The sequence below is a fragment of the Eucalyptus grandis genome, chromosome 5 (genome assembly GCF_016545825.1).
Source record: "Eucalyptus grandis isolate ANBG69807.140 chromosome 5, ASM1654582v1, whole genome shotgun sequence".
NCBI lineage: Eukaryota > Viridiplantae > Streptophyta > Magnoliopsida > Myrtales > Myrtaceae > Eucalyptus > Eucalyptus grandis.
In genome coordinates, this window is record NC_052616.1 from 8935663 (window position 1) to 8951374 (window position 15712).

At 40.1% G+C, this 15712-nt stretch overlaps 1 long non-coding RNA gene across 1 annotated transcript; it reads left to right on the forward strand.

Annotated features, from left to right (window-relative positions):
• Positions 1 to 6097: 6097 nt before the first annotated feature.
• Positions 6098 to 7632, forward strand: LOC108960051. Its single transcript, XR_001987758.2, has 2 exons — positions 6098 to 6295; positions 7047 to 7632. It is a non-coding gene; the product is annotated as an uncharacterized LOC108960051 (long non-coding RNA).
• Positions 7633 to 15712: the final 8080 nt, after the last annotated feature.

The following is a 15712-nucleotide window of genomic DNA, read 5'->3' on the forward strand; positions in this document are numbered from 1 at the left end:
AATTTTTTGCGCTTCCAGACCGAATCAGGACTTGGTTTTTGCACCGGAGAGGATTGACTAAGTAAGGTTGATTATGCCTTGTGAGCACAAGAACAAGTGAAGTACCCTTTCTAGAATATTAGGTTTTTAGAGCGTAGTTGGGTACTTGCATGTGCGTAGGGTGTATTTGTGGAGAGATTAATTTTCAGTTGAGGAATTCAAGGTATGGAAGATCCATTATGCACTCCCTTTCGGCAAACGATTGTTTTCAGTGACTATGGTTTCTGCAGTGGCTGTTTTACATAGCTAAAATGTTCCATCGCTGCCAGCAATTCTCGATGATGTTATCAGACTAAATTAATAATAATTCATTGACTTAGACCTTGACTTTAACGTGAACTTCCAGGAACACAAAAACCAAAAAATAAAAGAGAGGAAAAAAGAGAATTACTATCGCAAAAAATTATACACTGATACACGTGATAAATTTACATGAAACTACTTATACATCTAAGATAATTTATTCTATGTTAACTTCCATCAAATTTTTGAATTAGATGACATGATAAGTGTATCAATTTGGAGTTTCACCTTCCATTTGTCGTTTGAAAATAGGTAAATTTGTTGTATGTATACTAATTTAGGATTTCTTATGATATTAACAAGAGAGATGTGGTCCTATCAAAGAAGACGGAGGCAATGATGTCACCGTCGAGAGACGTTCTGAAGATTTCATGTTTCCCACCTGTGTGTGAAACTGTTGTTACTGATCAAAACAGTAAACAAGAAAATAGAAAACCAGAAGCTATATTTTTGTGATGAGGAAGAGAAACGCAGAGAAACAGAACACAAACTTGCATACGTCTGTTCTAAAGGAAACTGTCAAGTACAGAACAACTTAAACAAAGCAAAAACTGCTCACGTACGTGCAACACATAACTGCACACAAACGTGCTATTAACTTCCTAGAAAATAACAAAAACACTAAATAAATAACTAAATTGAACTTGGCTGTTTTTTAATAAAAAAAACAGAGTAAAACAGAGCAGAAAACAGAACAGAAAACAGCATAAAACAGAGTAAAAAAACAAAACAGAAAACAGCAACTTGAGACATTATAATCCAACAAACTCCTCCTTGGATCGATTGCTGCTGCATACTCCAATTTTCTTTCTTAATACTTCAAATCTTCCAGCTTGAAGTGGTTTTGTGAACATGTCTGCAAGCTGATCTTCAGATCGCAATAGACCAACTTAACTTTGCCACTTTGTTGCACCTCACGCAGAAAGAAAAATTTGACTTTGAAATGCTTGGTTTTGCCATGGAAAACTGGATTCTGTGATATTGCTAAAGCAGCCTGATTATCCACATTAACTTCAATGCAATCACTAGAATTCAACCACAGATCCTTCATTATCTTCTTCAGTCATAAAGCTTGATTTGCAGCTGCAGTAGCTGCTATAAACTCAGCCTCTGCCCAGTGGCGAGCTACAATTTCTTGCTTTTTAGAACACCGGGAGAAACAAGCGAGAACCAAGACTGAAACAATACCCAGATGTACTTTTCATGTCATCCACTGAACCAGCCAGATCACTATCGAAAATCCTTCCAAATTAAACTTCGACCTTTTTCAAACTTCACACCAAAGAACAATGTTCCTTTGAGATATCTCAAGACCCTTTTTGCTGCAATTAAATGTAACGACTAGGACTACTCATAAACCTGGATAAAACACTCACAGCAAATAGAATATCTGGTCTCAGTTCTGTAAGATACATGAGACACCCAATCGGACTTCTATACATAGAAGCATCTACTTGCATCTGTTCCATCATTCTTCGCAGCTTTTCTTTAGCAGCCATAGGAGTGCTTACACTTGACAATCTTCCATCTAAAACTTCTTTAGAATTTCTTTCATGTATTTTTTCGACGATGAAGATCTCATATGAAGCCCGTTTGACTTCCAAACCCAAAAAATAAGCCATCTTTCCCAAGTCGACATCTCAAAAACGCAAATAGATCTTGCTTCACCTTTTCTATCAATTCCATATCATTCCCGTCACTAATAGATCATCTACATAAAGTGACAGAGTTACAACACCGTGATTCACCTTCTTGACATAAAGAGTGAACTCACTTAAGCTTTCACAAAACCAAAATCCTGCAAATATCGATCTATCTTCCCATACCAAGCTCTTGGAGCCTCGCTTCGATCCATATAGAGCTTTCTTCAACTGTATACACTCTCTTCTTGCCCTTTGATACTAAAACCTTCAGGTTGTTCAACAAAAATCTCCTCCTCAAGCTCTCCATTCAGAAATGCAGACTTGACATCTAACTGAAATATAGGCCACCCTTCTCTGCTTTGCAATAGCTAACAAGGTAACCTTATTGTATCAAGTCGTGCAACGGGAGCAAATGTTTGAGATAGTCTACTCCCCATATTTGTGCATAGCCTTTCACCACCAGTCTAGCTTTGTGTTTATTAACGAGAACCATCGGGATTAAGTTTTGTTCTAAACACCCACTTAACCCCAATTACATTCTTATCAGATGGTCTGTCAACAAGCTCCCATGTGTGGTTTTTCTGGATCATTGCAATCTCCTCCTGCATTGCTGCAATCCACCTTTGATCCTCCTTAGCTTCCACAAAGTTAGATGGTTCGAGCATTGCCACATTGCTTCTTTCATAGATTTCAGCAAGTGACCTTGTGCCTCTCACCGGTAAATCATCCACACTGTCTTCCAATCCATCTATAACTTCATCAACCTCTACATCATTGCGGGTTGTTTTTGAACTATTCTTTGCACTCTTTCCTTCCATCCAATTCCACTCATCTTCCTCTAGAAAAACAACATCTCTGCTTACAGTCACATTTCCTGTGATAGGGTGAAAAATCCTGTAAGCCTTTGATTGAAGACTATACCCGATGAAGATTCCAAGCTCAGCTCTTTTATCCAACTTGTCCCTCTTGACCTGAGGAACATGAGTATAACACAAACACCCAAAAACCTTCAAATTTTTCACAGAAGGTTTAACACCATACCAAACTTCAAAAGGTGTTGACCTCTCTAAGGCCTTTGTGGGCAATCGTTCAACGGAACACTGCAAGATATTAGCTGCTTCAGCCCCAGAACTTCTTAGGCAACATCTTCTCATGCATCATACATCTGGCCATCTCCATAATACTTCATTTTTCCTCTCACCGACCCCATTCATTTGAGGTGAATAGGGAGCTTGATGAACTGCACAATTCTGCTTGCTCACAATTCAACTTAAACTTGTGAGCGGTATACTCAGAACCATTATCGGACACGCATTTTAATTTTCTTCCCACTCGATTCTCAACTAAGGCTTTAAACTTCACAAACACATCAGCAACTTCAGACTTGGCTCGCAGAAAATAAATCCAACTCATCCTAGTCATATCATCGGTGAAGGTAATGAAATACACCTACCATTGAAAGAAGACTCGGACATAGGTCCACATAAATCTGTGTGGACTAATTGCAGCTTCTCACACGCTCTCCACCTCCTCCTTTGAAAGGAAATCGCTTGCTTGCCAAGAAGACAAGTTACTCCGCAGCATGGAAATTCCTCCTCCAAACTTGGCAAGTCATCGCAAGCTATTTTCTGCATAAACAACATGCTCTTCCCGTGAACATGCCCAAGTCTTTTATGCCATATCTCTGCATTTTCTTCTTTGCACTTTAAAGCCATTTGTTGCATCTCTTGTGGCTTGAACATGAAACTCTTGTCCTCCATTGGAATTCTTAGCACTTCTTGGCTATCTTGCATTATTAATAAGACATTCCTTCCCTTGAACTTCACTTTATAGCCCTTCTCAACTAATTGACCAACACTTAACAGATTATGGTCAATATTTGGCACAAAGAGAACATCACCGATCGCTTCACCTCGATTTCCTTCAATAGCCACTTTGTACCCTTCCCTTGCACTTCGATATACTTGTCCGTTACAATTCGACTCGGACCCGACCGACTTGTCTAGACTCCTAAACGACTTCGAATTGCCAGTCATATGATTGGTACGGCCACTATCCACCAGCCATGCATCATTCCCAACGAAAGATTCGAGAAAAAAGAAGCTACAAACAAGTGCTCTTCCTCGGTTTCATTCACTGCTACAGGGCTTTTCACGCTTGCTGGTAATTTTTTTCTTTGCGAGATGGCTTCCATGTGACCCAACTTGTGATATCTTACGCATCTAGCATCGAGCTTTCTCCAACATCTAAAAACGATGATTAGTTCCACCACGGTATTGACAAGGCTTTTTGTTCATCTTCCATTTGCCAGACCCACCAGAATTTCCTTCTTTTGCTACAAACTTGGAGTCACCAGCATTTTCTCTGGACTGAATCCATTTCTTCCCTTTGCCTTCATCATTTGACTTTACTCTAGCTTGCAGCGCACCCTCTACAAACTCTTCTCTTCTCATCAGTCTTCTGTGCTCCTGCGCTGCAGAGCATTTAACAATTCTACAAGCTTTATATCGGTAAGTCTCTTGTATTTTCCGAGAGACGCTATGGTGGCTTCGAACTTCTCTGGAAGAGACACCGGGATCTTACGAACAAGCCTTTCATCCTTCAAGTCAGTCCCTAAAACTCTGATTTTTCAGCTATCCCAACCAACCTATCGAGTACTCCTTCACGACTATGAATCTTTCATCTGCTGTCTCTCAAATTCCCTCAAGAGATTCAGCACCTTCATGCCTCTTATCTTCTCATCTCCCTCGTATTCATCCTTCAAGAAATCCCATATTGCCTTTGCAGAATCACATCTCATGATCCTTGTGAAGATAGTGGGTGAAACGAAGGCGTACGAGGCATGACTTTGCCTTGGCCTTCCTTGTGATTCTCTCTTTATGGTACTTTATCGATTCAAAGTTGGATTGTCCGGAAGTGGAGCAACCTCATAATCATCCTCCACAGCTTCCCACAAATCATGACCCTCCAAAAATGCCGTCATCTTGACAGCCCATGCTTGATAATTCTCTCAAGTAAATACTGGAGAAGCCATCGCAGAGAAACCACTCGACCCTGTCTCCATCACCCTTTAACTTCTTTACACTTCGATACTTGCTTCACTTCACAGTCCCTCAAGATCATACACGCTCGATACCACTTTGTTACTTGATCAAAACAGTAAATAAGAAAATAGAAAACCAGAAGCTATATTTTTGTGATGAGGAAGAGAAACGCAGAGAAACAGAACACAAACTTGCATACGTCTGTTCTAAAGGAAACTGTCAAGTACGGAACAACTTAAACAAAGCAAAAACTGCTCACGTACGTGCAACACATAACTGCACACAAACGTGCTATTAACTTCCTAGAAAATAACAAAAACACTAAATAAATAACTAAATTGAACTTGGCTGTTTTTTAATAAAAAAAAAAACAGAGTAAAACAGAGCAGAAAACAGAACAGAAAACAGCAGAAAACAGAGTAAAAAAAACAAAACAGAAAACAGCAACTTGAGACATTATAATCCAACAGAAACGCGTACTTTCCTGGACATTTTTTCTCATATTTCTCGCTCTTCTGGCTTTTTCAAATTTCACGATTGAAGAAAAAGCTTCTTTACGCGAGCAAAAATGTCAAGATCGTACATCTAAGTGGGGGCATTTTAACAGGGTTGATGCAGACGGTGATGTCCGCATTGCTTCCTGCTCGATCGTCCGCCATTTGCCGTTCGCGCAAAAATGTCAAGATCGTACAGCTAAGTGGGGGCATTTTAACAGGGTTGATGCAGACGGTGATGTCCGCATTGCTTCCTGTTCGATCATCCGCCATTTGCCGTTCGCGCAAAAATGTCAAGATCGTACAGCTAAGTGGGGGCATTTTAACAGGGTTGATGCAGACGGTGATGTCCGCATTGCTTCCTGTTCGATCGTCCGCCATTTGCCGTTCACGCAAAAATGTCAAGATCGTACAGCTAAGTGGGGGCATTTTAACAGGGTTGATGCAGACGGTGATGTCCGCATTGATTCCTGTTCGATCGTCCGCCATTTGCCGTTTGTGCTTCCATCTGTTGCGTCAGCATCATCAGTAGAATCGACGGACTGCTGCTTCAGCATCGGTCCAGGTACGGTCCCTTCTCAGTCGTCGTCACGGGTTCCGGTTGCTAGAAACCTGATCATCGTCCCCATTTCTTCTTGAAAATCATCTGTTTCGCTGTGAAAATTCACTTGTACTCTCAACTTCGTGCTCCAGAGACGGAGGAGCTGCGGAGCAGATGCAGGACGAGAATCCCTAGGGAAGCAACCATTGGGCAGGGAAAGTGTACCGACGGGTGAGGTTTTCGAGAGCTGTCGTCGGGATTAACATATCCTTCATCTTTTGCGATTGTTCCGGATTATTATATCAGCAGCCTCCGTGGGTTGACTCGCCTCTCTCTCTCTCTCTCTCTCTCTCTCTCTCTCTCTCTCTCTCTCTCTCTCTCTCTCTCTCTCTCTCTCTCTCCAAAAGTCATGAGCCTCTGTTTTCGATCGTCTTGACTCGTTAACTTTCTGAGAAACCTTGTGGTTCTTTCCCTCAACTCGTTATTATATTGAGTCGGATCTTCTTCGTCTCCCAAATCTGTACTGGTCAATTATATGTCCCTTTGTTCCACACACATCGACGCCACCGAGGAACTTCTCCTTTTCACGCGCTCCTCTCATGCTCGCCACACGATACGCGCGCACACACTCAGTTTTTTACTTGCTAGTCTATCACACCACTTGTGAATGTCTGAATTTTTTTTTTTTTGTCAATCCTACTGTATTTCTTGTCTACACTCACTTTTAGACTTTTGCCCTGCCTCTTACAGGACGCGGGAGTCGAAACTCACTCCTGAAACTTACGCGTCCTCACCCCATCCCTCCCTGAGAATGTGGGATTTGAACCCCTCACATCTCCCTTCCATGTTGGAAGAGTGGCCACTGGAGCGAATTCCAATGGTTAACTCTAACCAAATGTTCAAATAGTCACTGTAATAACTAATCATCTTGTGCTTGATATGTTCAGCTTTTCACTAACCTTTGTCACATAATGCTTTCCAGGGATTGGGTCTCTAAGTATGGACTCGAAGGACAGCAAACTAACGGTATTTGGCGATTTCGACCCAGTCAAGGTGGTGAACAAACTGAGGAAATCTTGGCATACAGATATTGTGAGTGTTGGACCAGCTAAGGAAGACGATGGGAAGAAAGACGGGGGCAAGAAAGAAGAGGGCAAGAAGGACAATCAAGTCACCAATCTCATAAAAGCCTATCAAACATATGTGCCCTGCCAAGAAGCCGTGGATTGCGTCATATGTTAAAACTCTTTGTGCTTCCAGACCGATTTAGGACTTGGTTTGTGCACTAGGATTGAATAAGTAAGGTTGATTATGCCTTATGAACACAAGAACAAGTGGAGTACCATTTCTAGAATATTAGGGCTATATTGCGTCTTTTCGTACTTGTATGCAAGTAGGGTGTATCTGTAGAGAGATTGTTCCTCAGTTGAGGAACTCAAGGTATGGAAGATCGATTATTCCTCAAACGATTGTATTCAGGGAATGGAATATGTAGTGGGTGTTTTAAACTCTTTTTTGCTTGATATATTAAACAATCTGCGGGCAAAAACAGCTATCCTTCATATCAATCGCAGTATGATTAATGTCCATATGCTGTAGCAGCAGCTGCAGTTAGCTGATGAACGTACCTGGTATTTCTTCAGCAGCTTCTTGTCATAATCTAGCCTCACAATCTCTTGAAGGTTATTCTGCTAAACAATAAAATTCTTAAAAAGAGTAAGGTAAAATACTAATGTGATCCATGCTGCTAACTCGTTGCCTTTGTCATTGATTTGGCTTATGGTAAATTCTGGTGACTAGTCAGGTCAAGTGACTTCAGGCAAGCTGCAAGCAAGAAGGATATACCCGCTGGAGTTTGACGAAAACTTCTTAACCAAACCAAGATACGAAAGTGTGGCCTTAGACCTCGCATGCGAAAAATATAGGTGATTGTGAGGAGCAGGAACAAATCTCTAGATATGCCTCTTCGTATTTCTACATCGCTGAAAGATATGCTGTTATCTACGTTGGCATGTAAGATGAGTGAGATAACCCTAGGGGAATGAGATCTGGAAATGGACTTGATAGTGATAGTTATGTATGACTTTGATGTCATTATAGGAATGGACTAGCTCCATAAGCAATGGACTAGGATGAATGATCTCCTGAGATAGTACTTGCCTGTGTGCTAAGGATAAAATCGTGAGGCTAAGAATGGGATAAGCCAAAGTGGATAATATCTCTGTAAGTTAATCCCTAATGAAACGAGACCCTTCAGTAGATGTGTAGTTCGGGTTCGAACCAAGCGAAAGCTGGTGTACCTGTAACATCCCGGTTTGTTGAGAGCGAGGAGTGGACGCTGAGGTCAGAGAACCTAAACAAGGAGCGGCTCCTGGTAGGCTTCTAGAATGACAAAAGGGGACAGGAGTGAACCAAACTATGAACTGAACTGGAAATGTAGTGTTTCTGGGATAAGTCTATTAGAGTGGCGTAGCGGAAGCATGGTTAAGCTTGTAGAACTCTTGTTTGTGAAAGAGAAGGATGAGTCGATGCATTTGTGCATTGATAATAGGCAATTGAATTATGCGATTGTTAAGAGTAAGTACCCATTTCCTAGAATTGATGACCTATTTGACCAACTGCAAGGAAGTTTGGTTTTTAATTGACTTGAGATCAGGATATCGATTAAGGATTAAGAAGGAAGACATTTCTAAGATTGCATTTAGGACTCGCTATGGATACTATGAGTTCCTAGTTATGCTATTTGGATTGACGAATGCCTTAGCTGCATTGATGGGTTTAATGAATAGGATACTTAAGCCTTATTTGGATTAAATTGTGCTTGTTTTCGTTTGATGATATCCTGATATATCCTAAAGGACCTAAAGAGCATGCGTAGCATCTAACCGTAGTGCTGCAAGCAAGGCTTAAGAAGTGGATTATGAGGAGTGAGATATGACTTTGGGGATTAAGTTGTGATCATTCGAGCTAAGTAGTGACTTCCTATTTGAGGATTTCATTGGAAATCTTGATGCATTATATGGAGGTATTTAGTATGTATAGATTGATCTTGGAAGTCATGAGTTTGAGTGGTCATATGAGACATAAAATTATTTGTGGTTTATATGTTGGAATAATAGGTTTAAATTGATGATGGTCAACTTTTAACTGTAGGTGATGATCTCAATTTGAAAAGGTTTGGTGGAATTAGTGGATATGATCATTTGTGGTTATAGTCCTTCCAAGGTGAAATGGTGGAAGTTCAAGTTGTGGATTTGATGAATGGTTAGTCTAAGTGATGATTCTTTAGGATGAGATCTGAGATATATTCGGTGGAAACTAGACAAATATTATTTTGGTGGATTGTTGATCTTTGAATTAAATAAGTCTTGGTGGACTATAGATATTTGAATCGAAGGAATGATGCTATATTTTAGGCTTGAATCTATGTTGCGGTGAATGCATAATGAATGTCTTTGTTGGACTGAACCAAATGAGTTATTGGTGGTGTTGATTTTGATGGTTCTAGGCTTGAATTGGTGGTGACAAAGGTATAGAAATTACGCCAACAGTTTTGATGGAATAGCATGAAGGCGGACTTAGCTAAACATGTCTCCTAGCATTTAACATGCTAGCAAGTGAAAGTCTACTAACCTATATAATGTATTGCCGTTGTTGTCTGATGTAGTGCAGTTAGAATTGGAAATACTTGAGTTTGGATGTTTTCAAAGCTCTAAGATTTTGCATGCAAACTACTTTGAAAATCTTAAGGTCGGGACTGAGTTTGATGACTCGCCGATGCGTTGATTTCGATATTTCAAGAAAGGCTTAGGATTTTGGTATTTCAAAGTTCTTAGTTTCAAAAATCTTTATGACAGGACCAATATTATCGACTTGCTGAACTATGATTTTCAATACTTCAAGAAATGCTTATGGTTTTTGGAGAAAAGTATCACTTGTACATTCCAAGTTTTGAACTTCAACCGAGAATCAGATTTTGATTGTGAATTGTTTTAGAAAATCTCTTGAATTTCATCAAAATTTATGAGTACTGTGACACCGTGCCCAAATGTTTTAAGAAATGTTTTCTATTTCAAAGAATTCTGAACTTTTTATAGAAAACATTCCAACCCATTGGAGTTGGGATTGAGATTGAAATTTTGCCAACATATCGATTTAAATTTTACCAAGGGTTTTGATAAAGTATTTTATTTCGCACCGTGATGCAAGTGCGACTCAAGGTTTTACATGTGGATTCCGAAAAACATTTGAAAATTTAAACGTGATCATGGATTTTATGGAATTGGTATCATGCTTTGAATTTGTGAATTGGTTTAACAATATGAGATTTACCTATTTTCAAATACTATTATTGTTATAGTGCTGTGTCTTTGGAATCCCTATTTCACATCGTAAAGTGGAATTTTCAAGAACTCAAAGGATTTTCCACATTGGTGATTTGAAAAAAACGTTTTGACATGGAAATGACATATGATTTCAAAGCCTGCTATTGTAGTATTGATGTGCTTTTGAAAACCTCAGTTTGGATTGTTTGATTTCATGAAGGAAGATTTTCAAGCGTTCAAAAGGAATTTCAGATGTGGTTATTGTTTTAAAATTGTTTTGGTGTTGAGATAAATTAAGAAATATTAAGAGCCTGCATCCTTGACTTTAAAGGAAGTTGGGATGAAAAGTTATACCTGGTAGAATTTGTGTACAGCAATAGCTTTCAGAAAAGTATAGGCATGTGCTGAGGAAGTATTAGTTAGACCCTGGTCACATACTCGATCATGAAGCCATCAAAATAGATGAGAAAGTGAGGTACATCAAGGAGCCTGTGCAGATATTGGATTGAAAGGAACAAATTCTCAGGACCAAGAGAATTCCATTGGTTAAGATATTATAGCGATATCATGATGTGGAGGAAGCCACATGGGAGAGTGTAGATGAGATGAGAGAAAGGTACTCTCACATATTTCAAGAGACATAGGGAATGTCTAATTTCGAGGACGAAATTCTCTAAGGAGGGGAGAATTGTGGCATCCCAAAATTCAAGACATCCTCTAGAGAAATTAAAGCCTATAATTAGGTAATGAAATTACCTATGGTCTATGTGTTAGCCATTAGTTTCTTAAGGCTAGGTGTTATTGTGCTTGTGTTTATGAATTTTGAATTTAGGACTATAGGGTAAATTAATAATCTATGCTTGGCCATGCACTTTATAAATTAAATTTCAATAAATGAAATGTCATAAGACTTTGGCCATGTGGAAAATTTAAAGTTTAAAATATTTATAAAAGAATTTCAAAAAAAAAAAAAGGGGAAAAAGGGTTAATTTTTGGAATGGGCCTTAGACCCATTGGTCTAAGTTTAGTGGGCCGAATGGCCGGCCCAAATGGAAGCCCAAGAGGGAATTCGACCAGCCCATTTGCTGGCCCAAGACAGGCCCAAAAAGAAGGCCCAAGCCCACCTTGCATGTCCTCCAACACTTGTCTTCAACCTTGCCACTTGTTCTCTCATTTTTGCCACTTGTCCCCCATGCAAAATAAGATGGCATGCAAATATATATAACCAAAAAGAGAGAGAGAGAGTATTCGGCCAAGTGAGGGAGAGAGAGAGAGAATTGTGCGAGAGAGAGGGAGAGTGGCCGAGAGAGGAGGAGCTCGTCCGTCGCCGGTGTGCTGCCGTTCGTGAGGTCTAGAGGCAAGTTGGGAATCCACTTTCTACTCTTGCACCATTGTTTTCGCATGAACTGTTTGGAGTCAGAATCTTGTTTGAGCTTGCATGTGTGTTTAGAGTCCGATTTTGGCTTCGATGTCTTCATGAAAGTTGTAGCTAACATCTTGAAATATAACATACTGAAATTTCGTGGAAAATGATGGAGATTTAAGGGGCTAAAGCTTCATCTTACGGAGACCCCAGATCTGTGATGTCTTCACTGACCTCTTGTTGGATTCTTGGTTGCATGTTGGTTTGTGATGCAAATATGACTTCGTTGTCTTCTTGAAAGTTGTAGGTAACATCTTAAACTACAACATACTCAAATTTTAAGAGAAATGAAGGAGTTTAGCCTAGTTAATCGGCTAGATCTTGGAGATGCTTGATTCTGTTGAAGTATACCGAGACACCCGAGACTTCAAGGACTTAAAAGAGGATCATACTTTGGTTATTTAACCTAGATCTCTTCATGAAACTTTTAAAGGACACATTGATACATAACATACTCTAATTTTAGAAGAAACGAAAGGGATTAGATGGGTCAAACCTAAGTTTTTCGGTGAAATGTACTCTGGACGAAACGGTAGAGGTTCCAGAAGCTTCGTGGAGTTGTATAAATTAATCTATAAAGAATTTGACTTATAGTTCTGCATGAAAAATGCACGAAAATGTGATGGCTATCACCCTGTAAAATTTCGTAATTTTTGGAGGCCGAATAGATATTTTAATTAAATTTATTCGGAAACTGTGCATTTGGTTTAAATCCGAGAATTATAGGATGTTTTGGGGAAATTGTGGAATTTGGTAAAAATTTAAATTGGCCACGAATTTTGCAAGAAAATATCATCCTATGGGTTTGTTAAATACTTCTTGGATTTTTGGGAAATTATTGATATTAAATAATAAAATAAATAAAATAATAAAATAATAATAAAATAAAATGGATTTTTATTTGGCCATGGATTCAATTGTATTTGGGTAGCATATGTGTGATGAGGTCTTTGCACATGTATTTGATTGAGATGTATATGTGATAAAGTCTTGATATGCCTATGACATGGTCCTTGTACATGTATTGAATTGAAATGCTTATGTGATTAAGCTATGACATGTGCATGACATGTGAATTGAAATGCTTATGTGATTAAGCTATGACATGTGCATGACATGTGAATTGAAATGCTTATGTGATTAAGCTATGACATGTGCATGACATGTGAATTGAGATGCAAGTGTGATATGTTTGATGCCATGCCAAATTGCCATGTTAAATTGAGATAAAAGATAAATGTGGATGAGAATGAGGTTGTGGTGGAGGATGTTGTCTGGTGGCCTGGTGGCGTAATTCCAGAGATTCCCTGGGAGTTTCAGGATGCCCGGAATGTGGGGGGCCGGAAGTCTGGTTGTATCTTGGATACATGCCCGGAGGTTCCTCGTGATGCTAGTTGGGATGCGAGATGCCCGGAATGTGGGGGGCCGGATGCCCGGTTGTATCTTGGATACATGCCCGGAGGTTTTCTCGCATGGGATGCGAGTGTAAAATGTGGGATGACGAGCCCTGTCGGAGGTTTCTGCCCGAAGGGTTGATGATGAGATTGATGATTTGAGAAATGGGTGATGTGGTGATCAAAATTGAAAGATAAAGATGATAATCAACTCATGGCATGATATGCATGATAATGATGATGATGTTATGTGATGTGATATGATGATCACCCATGGTATGATATGCATGATGATATGCATGATAATGATGATGATGATGATCACCCATGGTATGATATGCATGATGATATGCATGATGATGATGATGATGTTATGTGATGTAATATGATGATCACCCATGGTATGATATGCATGATGATATGCATGATGATGGTGATGATATGTGATATGATATGATGATCACCCATGGTATGATATGCATGATAATATGCATGATGATATGCGATGTGATATGATGATCACCCATGGTATGATATGCATGATGATGATGATGATGATATGTGATGTGATGATGTCATGATAAGGATGACATGTATGATATAATGATGCCATGATGATGATTATGATGATGACATATGATGATATGATATGCATGATGATAAGGCATGATGATGCATGATAGTATTACGCATGGCTGCAAGGTAAGTTACGCACCGCCCAATGCATGTATGATTTGTATGATGCATTGAGTTGTTATTGGATTTCCTTTACCTGCTAAGTGGTTGTACTCACCCCTTTTGGGGACCAACATTTCAGATTAGTAGATGGTTTGAACGGTTGGATATGACCGTGAGGAGGAGGATAGCAAGGGAAGGAGCTTTTGGACGCCGACACTGATCGATGGACTTTAAGTGTATGACTGTTGGAGGAAATGTCGGTCATCTTTTGGAGTGTAGCCGAATATAGAAGACTACGGCATTTTGATGTACCGATGAACGATGTCCATCTGATTTAAGTAAATAAAAAGTGTACGGCTTTTACTTATAAATGTTTAGTAGGTGTGCATCGTTTTCTGAATGTAAGGAAGGGAGTTTGTTAGATGTGCTTCCGTATGTGAATTGCGCAAGGGACCTATATAAAAAAACAAAAAATGTAAACCCCCTAAGTTGTGTGGACCCGCTGCACTTGAAATGGTATCAGAGTGATATGTTAATAAGCAAAGTGAATGGTAAGCGAACTGTGGCGACCCTAATCGGATCGGGGGCCGTCAAGGGGTGTCACAAATGAGTCCGAAAATAACAGGTTGAGGGGGCCTCTCAGGTGCCAATTGTCAAACCAGAATGACACTGCACGGCCATCCCCTATGCTTCAGCGAAAAGAATGCCGAAACTCCGTCCTAAGATGGAGGATTCTCTTCCACACCCAAGAGCAAGAGGTGGGTTGTTTAACCATCTAGAAACTCTTCCTTTTCAGAAATGTCGAATGGATCCACCTACACCACAAGGATTCCTTGTCCGTAAACAGGATCCAAATGTGTTTCAACATAGCCGCTTTATTGTAATCCCTCAGCCGACGAATCCCTAAACCACCTTCCTCCTTCGGAAGGCAAACATCATCCCAGGAGACCTTGGCACCACCCCTCCCTAGTCCAGGGCCCTTCCAGAGGAACTGTCTCAAGATTTGCTCAATGCGATCCAGCACAGCAATAGGAATAGTAAAAACACTTGCCCAATAGGCTTGGATTGCATGCAAAACTGACTTGATAAGCTGAAGATGGCCAGCAAAGGAGAGGAAATGCTAAGTCCATGATTGAACCTTGTTGGTTATACGATCAACCAGGGAAACACAATCCGTCTTTCCAAGCCGGGAGGAGATAATAGGAACTCCTAAGGCAGAGTCCCCTCAATGAAGCCAAGAGCAAGGATGATCTCTCTACGCAGATCTGTCGTTCCTCCAACAAGAAAGACCTCACTCTTATTTGAATTGGGCCTGAGACCGCTCCATGCAGAGAAGGTATCCAAACCATCCTTCAAGCGAGATACGGAAGGCAAGTCGGCACTGCAAAATAGAAAAACATCATCCGCAAAGAAGAGGTGGGAGAGACCCAAAGTCTTGCATCTCCAGAAGAATTTGAACCCTGGTTCCCTAGCCCGCGCACTTAGGATCCCAGAAAATACTTCCATAACCAAGGTGAATAGGTAGGGGGATATCGGATCCCCTTGGCAAAGGCCCCTGCCACTAGGAAAGAACCCATGAAGTTCTCCATTTAAGGAGATTGAAAACTTGGGAGTGCGAACACGAGACCATGATAATCCGAATAAAATGATCCGAGAAACCCAAAAGCATGAAGGACCAACTCAAGAAAGTCCTAGTCTACCGTGTCATAAGCTTTCCGAAAGTCCACCTTCACCGCACACTTAGGCTCATATGGATCAAGATGGAAGCCAGCAAATAACTCCTGAGCAAGAAGTATATTATCTCTAATACACCTACCTTTAACGAAAG